Genomic DNA, 13,972 nt, shown 5'->3' with positions numbered 1-13,972 from the left:
ATATTATCGGAAAAGTTACGACCTCCTGCCTGCGCGACCGAACGACCGGTCGACCGACTTGCTTCAGTTCGTTCAACCGAGCCTCCGCAGCAAGTGATCGAAAAGGATCAACGAAGCAACGCCAAGAACGAAGACGCACAAAAACAAGATCAAGCTGCCGGTCGGTCGCTTGGTTGATCGTCGTCACACGCAATCATAAATGTGCGCGAGAGTTTCATTCTCTTTTGCTCTCCTTCTTCTCACCCGTCATTCGCGGGCGATTGATGCAACGCATGTGTGCTCGGCTCGGTCTCGGTCTCGGCCTCGGACCGTCCCGCTCCAGGATTGGCTCCTCAGTCACTCGGCTGAATTGGAACGGTTCGCTTCGCGTCCGGAGTCTCGTCGTTCGTTTGTTCGTTCGTTCGTTTTATCGTTGCATCGTTCGTTCGTCGTGGTGGCGCATCTTGCGAGCCACCTGTCGATATCGTTTCGGAAAATTCTGGTTGTCGGTTAGCTTGCGTGTGAGTGCGCGCGTATGAAGAGGAGCTTGCTCGGATGGAAAGAAAAGGGACCTCATGCTAGGAGAGCGGGGACGTGCAGGGAGTGAATAAAGGAACAGCCAGTGGAACGTGAAGTTAATTTGGTCCCGGGTGAAGACGATCGGTAGAAGAAACCGAACGGAGGGGACCTCTGGGAGAGCTCTTGTGGTCTCAGGGTGTTGGTTGCAGAGCAAGGTGGCAAGCTGGATCAAGTAGAGAGGAAAGTCAAAAAAGCAAGTGCACCCTGCCAAAGGAAGCCTGACGAATAATAATTTGGGAGTTTTCTTTTGAGTGTTGTTTCGTACCGCGAGGTGATCGGTTCGGTTGCAAACAGGATGTACAAAGTACCCTCCAAGGAATTACCACCGATCGTTACGATGTGATATTTTGTGATTGAAGAAAAAATAATCTGTTATACATAATCGTTATAAGTGCCCAATGAAAATACGATCACACGAGTAACCTGTTCAACAAGCATACCCAATTACCTGAATTTGGATAGTTCCTGCGATAGTAAACGTGAGAGTCAGTGTTAATAATTCAAATGTAAAGAAGCCTTTTACGTGACCAAAAAAAAAATCATCGAAAAATCAGTGCATTCAAATCCAAAGTTTCGTTTTCGAAGAAAGTCTGAATTCTGTGAACCAAAAGCAGTGAACGAATCAGCGGTGAGTTCTCAACGCAAAACCCGACAGAGTGCAGCACGATTACATTGGCAAATCCACGGAACAATAGCAATCGTGTGAACCCGATTGTCTGTCTCCATTGTTTCCGCTACTTGGTGAGAATTTGCAGTCGGTGTGAGTGAAACGCGAATGACGCAGAAAATCAGTGCAGAAAACCACGAATGAAATTTTCATTCAGCAGCGTTGCGGGAAGAGCTTTTGAAAGCGTTATGTGTGATATCCTGCTGTGAAGTGATTTACGGTACTCAACACGAATGAGGGCAGTATTAGCAGCAGCAGCAGCAGCATCAGCAGTATTGAGTGTCGATATTTGAGGAATGATTGAATGATTGCTGGAAAGTGTGTTTACATTGTGAATGTGATACAGAGCCTGGAGTTGCAATAACATCAGTTCATTTTTCCGAAAATTTGTGAAATTTGTGATCGAGATCAGTGATTTAAATCACATCGAAGAAAGCGTGATACTACATTTAGTGAGAAGGGAGAAATAGTTACAAACCATCAGGATAACTTTTGTGAAAACAAATTAGTGTGAATTGGAATGGGTAAGCTCCATTTTTCAATCAGTATTTTTAATTAGGCTAACCGAATTGTACATAACAAAAACATTAATAATTATCAGGTCAAACAAAAACGGCCTAACTCAATGGATCTGTGTCAGTACAAGCCATCAAAAGTGTAACTACCGTCATGAATTTGGATATCATGGTCAAAGAACGCTTTTATACCTCAACGTTCAAATCCACCCGGTTCCTAGTATTTCTACGTATTTAGCATATCGCTATATTTTTAGTTGTATGTTTGTGTTGAAGTGCTATTTTCGTTCTGTGGTTGCGGGAAGTCTAACCGATACTACGATTTGGGTAGTAACTATCATAAATAATGGTGGTCATCCCAAGAACACTAATAAGACGCGAAGCGAGTCAGGACACAACACATGCAATTCTTACAACATTAAGTTTCGTAAATTACAAGCCCGGAATGTGGTCTACTCCCGAGCGGATAAAGGGAATGCAGTGGTGATCATGGACAAACCAGACTACGACTCTCGTGTTCTGGACATGATCGAGACGATGGTCCGCATGAAGAATACATATTCAAGAATGAAAAACCTAAAGATCCCCTCGATGCGATGATTGAAGAAGCTAACAGTGTCCGTCCGTTTGGTTTGGTGGGTGAAGACTATCTGGAACGGAAATTTCACGTAGGTACCCAACCCGAAGGTAGCGTCATTCTACTGCTTGCCAAAGATTCACAATAATCCAGTACGAATGCAGCTGATTTCTTCCAACGTTTCGACTCCTACAGAAAAAAAATGCTGCTTGGCTAGTTAAAGAACTGAGAAAACATCCTGTAACTCGTGGTTTATGGACAGCCCCAAAGATATCGAAATTCGGTGAGGAGAAGTACTAGTGTCGTTTGATGTAACTGCACTTTCCCCAAACGTACCAGTGAATCACGCTTTGAACAGTCTGCAAAGACATTTAGAACGATGTCGAATGCCTCAAAACCAAATTGAGGCGTATTTTTCGGTGGCAGAAGTTTGTATGAACCAAAACTATTGCTCATTCAGAGGGAAGCTCTACAAGCAGACTTTCGGCCTCAGCATGGGGAACAAATTTTCTCCACTTCTAACAGATCTCTTCTTGAGTGACTTCGAAGTTGGATTAGAGAAAGAGACGTGTCTCCCTCGAGTCTTGAGACGCTATGTTGACGATGTGTTCGCAGTTGTCAGAGAGCGGTATTTATCCCAGAACTACTATTAAATTCTCGACATAGAGCCATCAAGCTAACAGTAGAGCAAGAAGCAGAGGGTAAATAAAGGAAATTTCCTCGACTTGATGATCTTCAGGAGGGAAGGTACAAAATTTGAACTTAAAATATATCAAAAACCAACTTTCTCGGATCGGCATATAACATCAGACTAAAATCATAAACGAGCCCAGCAAAAACAACGTTTCACTCCATGGCCCATCGTCTCTACAACATACCTATGGAAAGAGATGATTTCGAGAAGCGGAACAAGATTCACAAAGCTGCAGAGTTGAACGTGTTCGAAAAGAAGTGCCTGTTTTGAAAGAATCTTTCTTTGAGAATTGTTCTGAGAAAATCCCGTGAAATTTATAAAAAAAATCTTCAGCGACATCGCCAGAAATTCCTTTGAGGATTAATTGAGGATTCATCAAAAAAAAAAAAAGCTGGTATGTTTACAAAAAGATAAGTATCGCAGAATTTCTTAGAAAGAGTTTAGGAAAAATTTCTCTGTAGAATTTCTCCAGGGATTCCTCAAGAGATGCTTCTGTATAGCAAATCTCTTCAAGGATTGCTACATTATCTCATGCTTGTATTCCTTCATGAATTTTTACAAACGTTTCTGAAGGAATTCCTCCAGAAATAGTCAGTTTTTTTTTTCAGAAGCTATTATTTGGAATTTCTGTGAAATTTCTTCAAAAAATTTCTTGAGAAATCCATTTGGAATTTCTGCGGGGATATCTTCAGGTATTGCTGCAAAGGTTTCATAAAAAGACGCAATTTTGGGAGAATTTTTGTCACAAAGATCGGGAAATTCTTCCACAAATTCCCCAAGGGATTTCGGTTGGAAATATTTATTTTTTTCAGATATTTTTTTGAAAATATACTATTTTTTTTTCTTTTGGGTATAACTCTTTTTTTGCAGGAATTTTCTCGAGAAAGAATTTGGAAATTCCTCTAGAAAACTCTCAAGAGATTTTTCTGGAAGTTTCTCCAGGGGTTCCTCCTTCAGATATTGCTCCAGGCATTGCTTTGAATTTATTCAGACGTTCCTTCGGGATTTTTTTAGATTTCTGAAAATTCTCTCAACAATTCCAGAAATTACTCCAGGATCTTTTCCTTAGATTTTTTACGATATTTTTTAATAATGTTTCCTTTGAAAAACTGCAGGTGGTTCTCCAGTTCTTCCAGATAGTATTTAAAAGATTTCTTCAAAAAATCATTTCTTTAGTAGTTCTCTAAAAAATCGTCCAGGATTTTTTTTTAAATAGCAAAAGAACTTTTTCTGAGATTTTTTTTTTCATGAATCCCTCCAGAAATTTCTCAATCATTTTTTCCTTAGATTTACTTGCAGATTTCCTCCAAGAGTCTCTCTTGATATTTTCTGAGAATAAGGGGGTTTCTTTTTGTGTTTCTTCAGGTATTCTCCTAGGTTTTATCCGAGTCATTCGTCCAGGAATTACGCAAGCCATAACTTTAGAAAATGCTTCAAGAATTTTGTTCAGAATTTCTTCCGAAAATTTTTCAAGAAATTCTACTAGCAGTTTCCAAGATTATCTCAATGAGCTTTCTATAGAATTAATTCGAGCAATCTTCCAGGGATTAAAAAGTCTTCAAAGATTTCTTAAAGAATTTCTCATTCATTTTGTGCAAATTCTGGTAGATTTTCTTAAAAATCCCTTGATATCTGAACAGTTTAGATAAAAGAAACTCTATGGAAGAACTTTTGAAAAATCCCTTGTCAAAATTCCTGAAACAATCCCTTGTATTCTGGAGAAGTCTTTGGAGATAAAAATATCTCTTCAAAACAATTATTTCTGCATAAATTTCTGAAAAATTCCTCAGTAGAATCCCTGCACAAATCTAAGGAAAAATTTCCGAAGAAATCACAGGAAAATTCTTGAAGAAATCCCAGAAGGAATTTCTTAAGAATTTCCTTGAGATAAATCTGGCGAAAAACTTTTCAAGAAACCCTTGACGGATTTCCTAGATTTTTTTTTTGAATTTATTAGAAAAAATCCTTTATCAGCAATGTTCAAGTGTTTTTGGAATTATTCTTGGAGAAATTTGTAAACAAATTTCAGAAAAAAAAAACCTGAATACCTGGAGAAATGCTTAGATAAGTGTCTGCAAAGATCCCTAAAAACAACTTCTAGGATGTGTCTGAAAGAATTTCCGTAGAATGGAATATTTTGAATATTTTTGAATTCCTTCATATCTTTGAATATATCTATTAGGGAATCCGTTTATTAGGGAATTAGGGAAGAGAAATTATAGAACGAAACCCCACAGGATTTCCTAAGGAAACTGTTAGTAATTTCTGAACAAATCTCTAGAAGAGTTGAGTATTTTCAACAGCAATCCCTTTTGCAACCTCCGAAGAAATCTCTAGAAGCATTCCTAGAGGAATTCCTGGGAAAAAATCATGAAATAATTCCAATATCTCCAACTATTTCAGGATAAGGAGTTCCAGCAGAAATGACTTCAGTGTGAATTCCTGACTAAAAATTCAAAAAGAATCTCTGCAAGTGTTCTCGATGAAAAACTTTGGAGGAATCCTGGAGAAATCCTCAGATGAATTTCTGGATAAGTTGTTTAAGTTATTTCTGGAGAAATAACTGAAGGTATTCACAGATAATCTTTAAGAAATCCCTGCATGATTTTCCGGTAGAACTTCTGGAACAATCTCATCAGTAATTTCTGAAAGAATTCTTAGAGAGATTTCTGAATAAATCCCTAGGAAAATCCCAAGATTTATCTACGGAATAACTCTAAGAGGAAAGAGAAATACCTAAAAAAATTTCTGGATATATCCCTAAAGGAGTTCCTGGGAAAAGTCCTGCAGGAGTCTCCGAAGCAATTCAAAGAAAACCCTCTAGAGATATCACAATTGGAATGTCATGGCACTGACTGAAAATATAAAAGGATGTGCTACGCAATTTGAAAACGTGCCGTCGTTGGCAACGAGCTCCTACAACCCTCTGCCACTGTTATAACAAACATGGAACTGACTGAAATCGAAACAAAACAGGATACTGTTATGCAATATGATCGCAACAAAATGAGAATGTATTTTCTTTGAACAAGATCGGAAATATTGATAAAATTTTACAATTAGTTGCAAGTTAAATAAAGTTAAATGCTATTTCAAGGGGTGGTTTAACCTTCCTTTGGCATCACGTTAGCAGCAGCCCTAATGCCAAAGAAGTTCAAGTTTACGGAAAACCGTCTGCCGTACTGTTGTCGATTGGGGAACAGGATGCTTCAAGAAATTCTCCAATAGAGGTATTCCTGGAAGAACACCGGCAGAAACTGCTGGAGAAATTGTAGCAAGTTACGGAACCTAAACAGGCTACGCAATCTGTAAAAGGCCTCATTCACAGCTGTAATCATTATCTCAGCACTAACTCCACTAGACCTGCCTCTGTCTCTTCCAGCTATCATGTACATTGTATTGGTAGAGTTAATCGTCAAGCCTATCCTCGCTGCCTCTCTCTTCGGAGGAGCATTAGCGTCCTCCACTGCCTTACATTCGATGCCGATGAGATCAATATCGTCCGCGAAGCCGAGTAGTATGTGCGACCGTGTGATGAAAGTGCTATTTCTCTGCACACCAGACCTCCTAATCACTCTTTTGAGTGCAATCTGCTTCAATCCATCCCGCAGTTCACAAATGAGGTAGAAACTCCGTCTGCGATCCAAACACTTTTTTAGCAATCCAGCGTTGCGCGTATCAACCTACCTATTTAGTTTCGCCGGAAAATCATGTTCTGACGCAACTGCCAAAGCACATTTCTTTTCACTGAATCGTACGCTGCTTTGAAATCAATGAATTCATTGACAGATGGTCTGCTAGTTATATTCCCGAAATTCATCTAGGATCACACGCAGCTTAAACATTTGATCCATCGTTGATCGGCCCTCACGTAAACCAGCCTGTTATTCGCCGATGAAGGACTCCTCAATAGATCTCAGTCTGTTGAACAGGACACGCGACAGTATCTTATATGCAAAATTAAAAAGGGTAATCCCTCTGTAATTGGCACAATCTAGTATGTACTCTTTCTTGTAGATTGGGCATATGAGGCCATCCAACCAGCTGGTGGCAATACTTCATCCTCAAATCTTTGAAATAATCTGGTGGATTCATTGATGTAGCTGCTCGCTTTCGTGCTTGAAAAGTTCAACTGAGAACTCGTTCTTCCCAGCCGCCTTGCTGTTTTTCAGCTCCTTAAGGGTCTTCTCACCCAGCTAACACCAAGTCGCATATGACGTTGAGTAGGATGTTAAAGTGGAGGCCGTATGCGTAAGTTCTTCCATTTAACCGCGTGTAAAGTGTACGCATATTGCCTTCGCTCTAGCATCCTATTCAACATCATATGCAAACGCTTGTTGGCTGGGTAACCTTATCCAGTGTTGGTGGTTCCACTGCTTAACCGTCATCCGTTATGGTTATTCTGTTCCATGGTGATCCTTCACTGCTTCTTGTTTTGTCGCACACTTTATAGTTGCATAAAACTTCCGCATATCATTCCTGTCCATACTTTCCTGCGCTTCAGCAATCACACTCTCTTCGTGCTGCCGTTTTTACTGCGGTCCATTCGTTTCTACGAAAAGATACCGGGAATCAAACTCAGACACGGTATTGCCAAATTTTAGAACTTCCCAATTAAACGAATACTCAATTAATCTGTTAACATATTATCTCAGTATAATTACCCACCTTCTTCATACCACCAAACGTAACCCTTATGACTCCATCGATCCATCACTTCACTTCTCTTCATTCCAAACTTCTTCAACAGAAAAAAAAAACCACACGTGTGTGGCCCATATTGAATTTCAACATCTCAATCATTCTCGACCCGTCCGTCTCCGATCTGATCCGACACCAGGAAGCGCGGGTCCGGGCAACCAAATCTCCGAAATCCCGTGTGGAACGTGGAAGCAAAAGAAACGGCCGGGAAAAAAATAAACATTTTGATTAAAAGTGAAAAGGCACTTTTTTCCCCCTCGAACTGAGCGTACTGGACGCAATCGGCCCCCGATTTGCGCCGGTTATCCAACGGCTTAAACTCTCGCGCGTCTACAAGCTGGCCATCCGTCGTGTATCTCATCTGCGTAGCTGCGTATGTTACCTACAAACTAACAACAACCAGTGAAGCAAATATCCCGTCTTGAAAATTCGAATTCGAGTTTTTTTTTTGGTTCGGTCCGCGCCGCGCCGTGGATGAACCGGCACGAAGGGTCGTGTGGACCGAAGCCAATTCGGTTAATAATCTCGAGCCCCTCCTCGCGGTCAGCCAGCAACGTGGTGGCGGGCTCCCCTTCGCGATCGAAGGCCGGGCCACCGATCATCCGTCGAAGTTATTGCCTAATTCAATAGACGCGCGACGGCCGAACCAGAGGTAAGCGAATAAGCGATTGGCCGCGCCGCGCCGCGGTGTATGATCCACGAACGGCGTGCAATGCGAACGCAGTGGATGGAGAGAGCCGAAGAGGGAAAAAATCGCCCGATGATTGATCAGTAGCTGCTGCGATTGGATCGGCTCTGCCCGCACTACCTCTGCCACTTTCTCTCCAACGAACCGTGCATTGCTATTGCTCACACAAAAGTCGGTACCACTCGGTGAGATTAAAATCTCAATTTAGCAGGATGATTGTTCGATTTGTAGAGCTCTGCTTTATGCCTCGGCCTTCTCCTCATCCTCCCCTACCGAGTGTTGATTTTTGTTCTTTTCCCAAACCCCAGGCTCGGACCTCGGCGGTTCCGTTCCGTATCGTTCACTGGATTTATTTGCTGAGCTGTTTTTCCTCAAACAACCGTCATCGTTCGCTCGTCCGCCCGTCCAAGGGGTAGGACGGCGGGAGCGGCACCAGATTATGACTTATTGTTGTCCTGACTTGTCAATCTTTTCCCGAGGAACAACGACCGACCGTGGGACGTTTCCAGAGCCCAGTGGAAAAATGAAGACGAATTATTTCCGGTACACCGTGGTTGCACTCGGGCGGTGGTCGGTTCCTACCAACCAACGTGAAACATCAAAATGAATGATCGAAAATTTCTCACCCACAGAAATTTTCTCTGGTTTTCGGGATTCCGTCAAAGTGGGAACGAACGAATGGGAAGCCGTTGCCGTCGCCATCCCTATAGACGGACGGAGTGGGATGATATTCCCGTGGCCGCCGTGGTGGACAACGACGACGATGCATGGTTCCACGGATGCCAGTCATGAATAAGTTATAAATCTCGACGTAATAAATTTGTCAGTCCAAGCCGGTGTGTTCCCTCGGTGGTGGTGTTGGTGTTGGTGGTAGTGGTGATACGGTTGGTCGTAAATCAATTGTTCTCTATGCTCTTCTCACTTGGGGGTTGTGGGGGTGGGTGGAGGAGCTCACTTTTCCAGGTGGTGTAAATTTACATAAATTATGGTCAGGTGGAGCATGAATTTGAAGAGTGCTGTTTCAACCGAACTATGTAGATCTCCGTTCGGCTGATAAGGAAAGTAGCTAAAAGGGCCTCGTAATATTATTTAAATGTTATGCTAGAATAGAAAGAGACGCTACAGAAAGCAAACATGCAGTGTCTTCATCATGTATTAGTCAATTTTCTCTGAACTGTACTGATACGATTACTTAGTCCTCAACATCAAAATGTCTACAGTGTAAGAAACTCTACACAAGGCAAACACATTAGTATCCAAAGATTTGACTAAGTAATTGCCCGAACCGAGAAGACTTACCTTAACTTATCGGTCAGACCAAGGCCTTACTAGGCTCTGCAGTACGTAGGAGTCCACTTGTGTTCACCACCGCTCTCCTTATTACATCCTCTAAAGCAATCAGGGATGGCATGTCACGCAGAAATTGTGCCCATTTACGCTCATCTTTCACTGAATTTCTCAGTTTCATTTACCTTACGAAAGAGAAAGAGAAAAAACGCACAATAAAATGTACATAATTTCTCTCACGCAGAGTTTTTGTGCGGGTGATTAGAGTGCTGCGTGAGAGCAATGACTAACCGATAATAAGACTTAAGATTCAAAATTCCACCGCTAGGCGGCGCTAGAAAGCAAACAAATTTTAAATTTCTCATATCTCAGTATCCTTATTTTGTAGAAAGATGGTGTCTTCAGCAATATTGTTTGGTAGATCAAGGGCTTTCAGAATAATTACCGTTTGGTTCAAGTTTTTGCAGCTAGGCGGCGCTAGTTGCATTTTTTTGTAAATTTTCCTGATATTTATGAAAAACAAAATTTGTTAGCTCACTAGCGCCGCCTAGCGGTTGAAATTTGGATCTTAAATCTTATTATCGGTTAGTCCTTGACCAGCCAAACAACTTTGCCGAAGATACCAACTTTCTAAGTAATCAGGATCATGAGATATATGAGATAGAAATTTCGTTAGTGTCACATCTATTTGTCTGTGATTTATGTGATATCTTAGGACAAGCAAGTACTTTCATACTCCTGTGGTACACACAGTATTGCACTGGAAGCACGACTGAGTGCGCTCTCAACACGAATTTTTGTGTGCACATTTTCTGCGCGCACAAAATGTGCACGCAGAAACTGAAAAAACATGTTTGTTCTAACATTTGTTTGAGCACTCATTTTGAGGGTGCCGCGATGGATGCCAGAGAGTGAGCGGCTGGTTTGTGTGTGAAAAAGTTGCGTAGTTCACCCTCGCTCTCGTTGAAAGTCGTGTGTAGAGTGTATGTTTTCTCTTCTCACGTTTCGCACTGAGGAGCATGCCATCTCTGAAAGCAATGGTGAACAGCAAGCACGACAGATCATTTCCTTGCCGCAACCCTCAACGAGATTAAAAGAGACTCGAGACTGTCCTTGATACTCGTATTCCGTACATCACTCGATCCATCGTCGCCTTAATCAATCGTATCAGTTTATACGGGAATCTGTATTCGTGCTTAATTTGCCATAGCTGTTCTCGATCAATTATATCATACGCCGATTTGAAATCGATGAACAAGTGATGTGTGGGCACGTTGTATTCGCGGCATTTCTGGTGCGTAAGTGTAGAATTAGCATAAGTTAAAATACACGTAAATACAAACAAAAAAAAAAAAATTTCTGGTGCGTTTTAGCGCGTTCACCCATAAATCCAGCCTGTTATTGCCCCACGAACTCCCTTGCAATTGGTGATAGACGGCGGCATAAAATTTGAGAGAGTAACTTGTAGGCAGCGCTCAGTTGTGTGATCGCACGGTAGTTTCCGCAACACAAACACCCCCGACGACGGTAAGTGACAAAATATAAGAGAAATATCTAAAAGAATCAAAGTGAAATCTTGCGAGAAACTCCACAAAGACCTATTGGAGAAATCTCTAGAGGAATGTCGGAAGGAATGCTGAGAAAAACTGGGACATTCCAGGAAAAAGCCTCGGAAGGAACTTTTTTGGAAGCAAATACGTTGAAAATCTCTGAGTGGAAATTTGGGAGGAGCCAGAGAAGAAACCTGCAGAAAAAAAAACCTTTGTTATATTTAAGGAAGGACTCGCGTGAATAATTTGGTCAGAAACTTCGAAATAATTTCAAGTAGGAATTGCTTTAGAAATCCAAGAAGGAATTCGGCAAACTTTTCAACGAAAATCATGGAGAGAATTTTTAGAGTAATTTTCAAAGGAACGAAATTTTGATAAATTTTGCAATCAAATTTCTAAACTAATCTCTGAAGAAAGTTCTAATCTTTGAAAGAGATTTGGGGTCATCCATAAAGTACGTCACGCCTTGAGGGGGGTTTGTGAAAGTGTGACAACCAATGTAATAAGTACAGGAAAACCCCGTGCGAAAGGGGGAGGGGGTCGAAAATACCCCTCCGAAGCCCTCTTGAAATCTCCGTGAGCCATGCGAGCCTATGAAGCCCCCTTGAACCCCCGGAGACCTCCTAAACACATAGAAACGCCTCTGAAACCACCATGAAACCTCCGTGGAATCCGCTTGAAAGCCTCTGAAGCCCCCTTGAACTCCCTTGAAGAAACTGCCCTGAATCGCCTTGAAACGTTTTAAAACACATTGAAACGCCTTGAAACGCCTCTGGCGTTCACCTGGGAGCCTATAAAGCCCCCGAAAATCTCTCTGATAACTTCTGCACCCTGAACGCCTCGAACCAACCCCCCCCCCTACCTTAAACTCTCTTAAAATCCCTCTGACCTTCCTTCCTTACATCTGACAACTCTTGACGAAAATAATCGGTTAAGAAATATGTTTAGAATTTTTTCAGAGTTCATTTGGGTCAATTTCAAGAAAAAACTTTTAGGCGTCCAATTACTTATTCCACAGTCCATATGACTGGTCAATTCCTTACACAGTCATGATCCTTTGGAATTGGATGTCTGTTCTCTGTACTGGTGGTGTGCAAATATTGAGATCTCAATGAAAATCCTTTGAAATGCTGGAAATTACGATAGCATATCCATAATTTTAAATAAAAACGACCGGTACAGATTATCTTGATCATTACGATTGATACTTCTCAAAGGGAGCATCCATTTAGTACGTGAAAGGCACTCAGGTGAATATCACGGAGGTTCCATAGCTAGTTCCACAGGAGTTTCAGAGGCGTTTCAATGCATTTCAGGGTATTTCAGGAGGTTTCAGCAGGTTTATTGGAGTTCCTCAAACAGGTAATGAATTCTACACCTGATAGCACATGGTTGCATGAGACTTTGCATGCATAAATGTTATTCATGATACTATAATTAATAACTGAATACGCTTGCTAATCTGATGGCCTAAACTTCAAGGAGGTCCCGAATATTCCTATTCAATAATAGAACCAATCACCTGATAGAACATAAGTGGCTGTTTAAGTGTGCACCTCATTCATTATGCTCTTAGATACAACTAGTAGCTCTCGTAGACTCGATTACCTTCACTCAAAGAAGTTCCTGGAGACCCTTAGAAAATCATTGAACTCACTACTTGACATACCATAGTTTTTTGCGTCTTAATCATCAAGCTCTCGAAACAACCAAATACCTTAGTAAATCCAACGACCTATGCTTAATGGAGTTCTTGGAGATCTTCAAACTGACAATGAACTCATCATTTGGTAACTCATAGCAAATATAATAAATTAAGAATATAACCAACTCTTGCTCAGAGCAGGCGAACGCATTTTACCGACAGCAGCGACACGGTATGGCTCGCGGTCGAACTAATTTTCTGCCCAGAGCTGTAGGTAACTATGATTGAGAAAATCAGGATTAACAACGAAAATTTTGAACGAGCTTATCAGACGTCATTTTATTGGTGCTCCAAGGTTCCACTTCCAAGTGTGTGATTGTGTGGAGGGATACAATTATTAGTCAGTAACGATGGGTTATCTTTATGGTTTGCTCTTATTGCTATGCAAGGCATGGTCCAGGCTTGGGTCCAGGTCACGATACGGTTCGGGACACGATCCCAACAGCAAAAGCACCGCAATAATAACCCAAGTTCCACAGAGGATTTTGTTGCCCTACGAGAAGATATTTCCTTGAAAGGATATTTTCGCAACATCAAGTTGTGCGTGGTCCAGTTCAAACCACGTTATTTTCCTATGCGTCTTCCCAAGTTGCGACGCAACCGGAACAAGTACCGGGCATAACGGAAACACACGGTTGTTTCTAAAACATACCAATCGAAGCCCGTAACGGCCCTTACTCCAGATTTTTAAGGTGTAATGCAAAATAGTCAGTAGTTATTTAACTTGTCCACAATGCGACATGGTTCTCTCCAAGCCCGGTCTGGCTCGTCTGATTCCCAGTACGGCCCAAAGCTAGGCCAAAAGCAAAATATAACTCGTAACGCAGACATAGAATAGACCAAATGTACGGGAATTTTGTTTCATCGGTCCTTCTGAAGGCCTTTGTAGACCGGAATCTTTCCAGACCTCACCCCGTGCATTGACCACGAAACGAGATACGGGAGTAGACAATTTTTTAATGAATCATTGGGCTTCGAGATTGGTAGACATGAACTACGGAAATCAACAAACCGCCACTCTCGAATGACG

At 41.6% G+C, this 13,972-nt stretch overlaps 1 protein-coding gene across 6 annotated transcripts in view; it reads left to right on the top strand.

Annotated features, from left to right (window-relative positions):
- Positions 1-320: 320 nt before the first annotated feature.
- The window catches only part of LOC109409926 (nephrin), an 851,818-nt gene continuing 838,166 nt past the window's right edge, over positions 321-13,972 (top strand). For all 6 annotated transcript variants that reach the window (XM_062855795.1, XM_062855794.1, XM_062855793.1 and 3 more), the window contains exon 1: positions 321-1,749. The gene's annotated coding sequence lies outside the window, so the exon portion shown is untranslated. The remainder of the gene's footprint in view (positions 1,750-13,972) is intronic.

The sequence above is a fragment of the Aedes albopictus genome, chromosome 3, assembly GCF_035046485.1.
Source record: "Aedes albopictus strain Foshan chromosome 3, AalbF5, whole genome shotgun sequence".
Lineage (NCBI taxonomy): Eukaryota > Metazoa > Arthropoda > Insecta > Diptera > Culicidae > Aedes > Aedes albopictus.
This window is presented reverse-complemented; position numbering and strand designations above follow the sequence as displayed.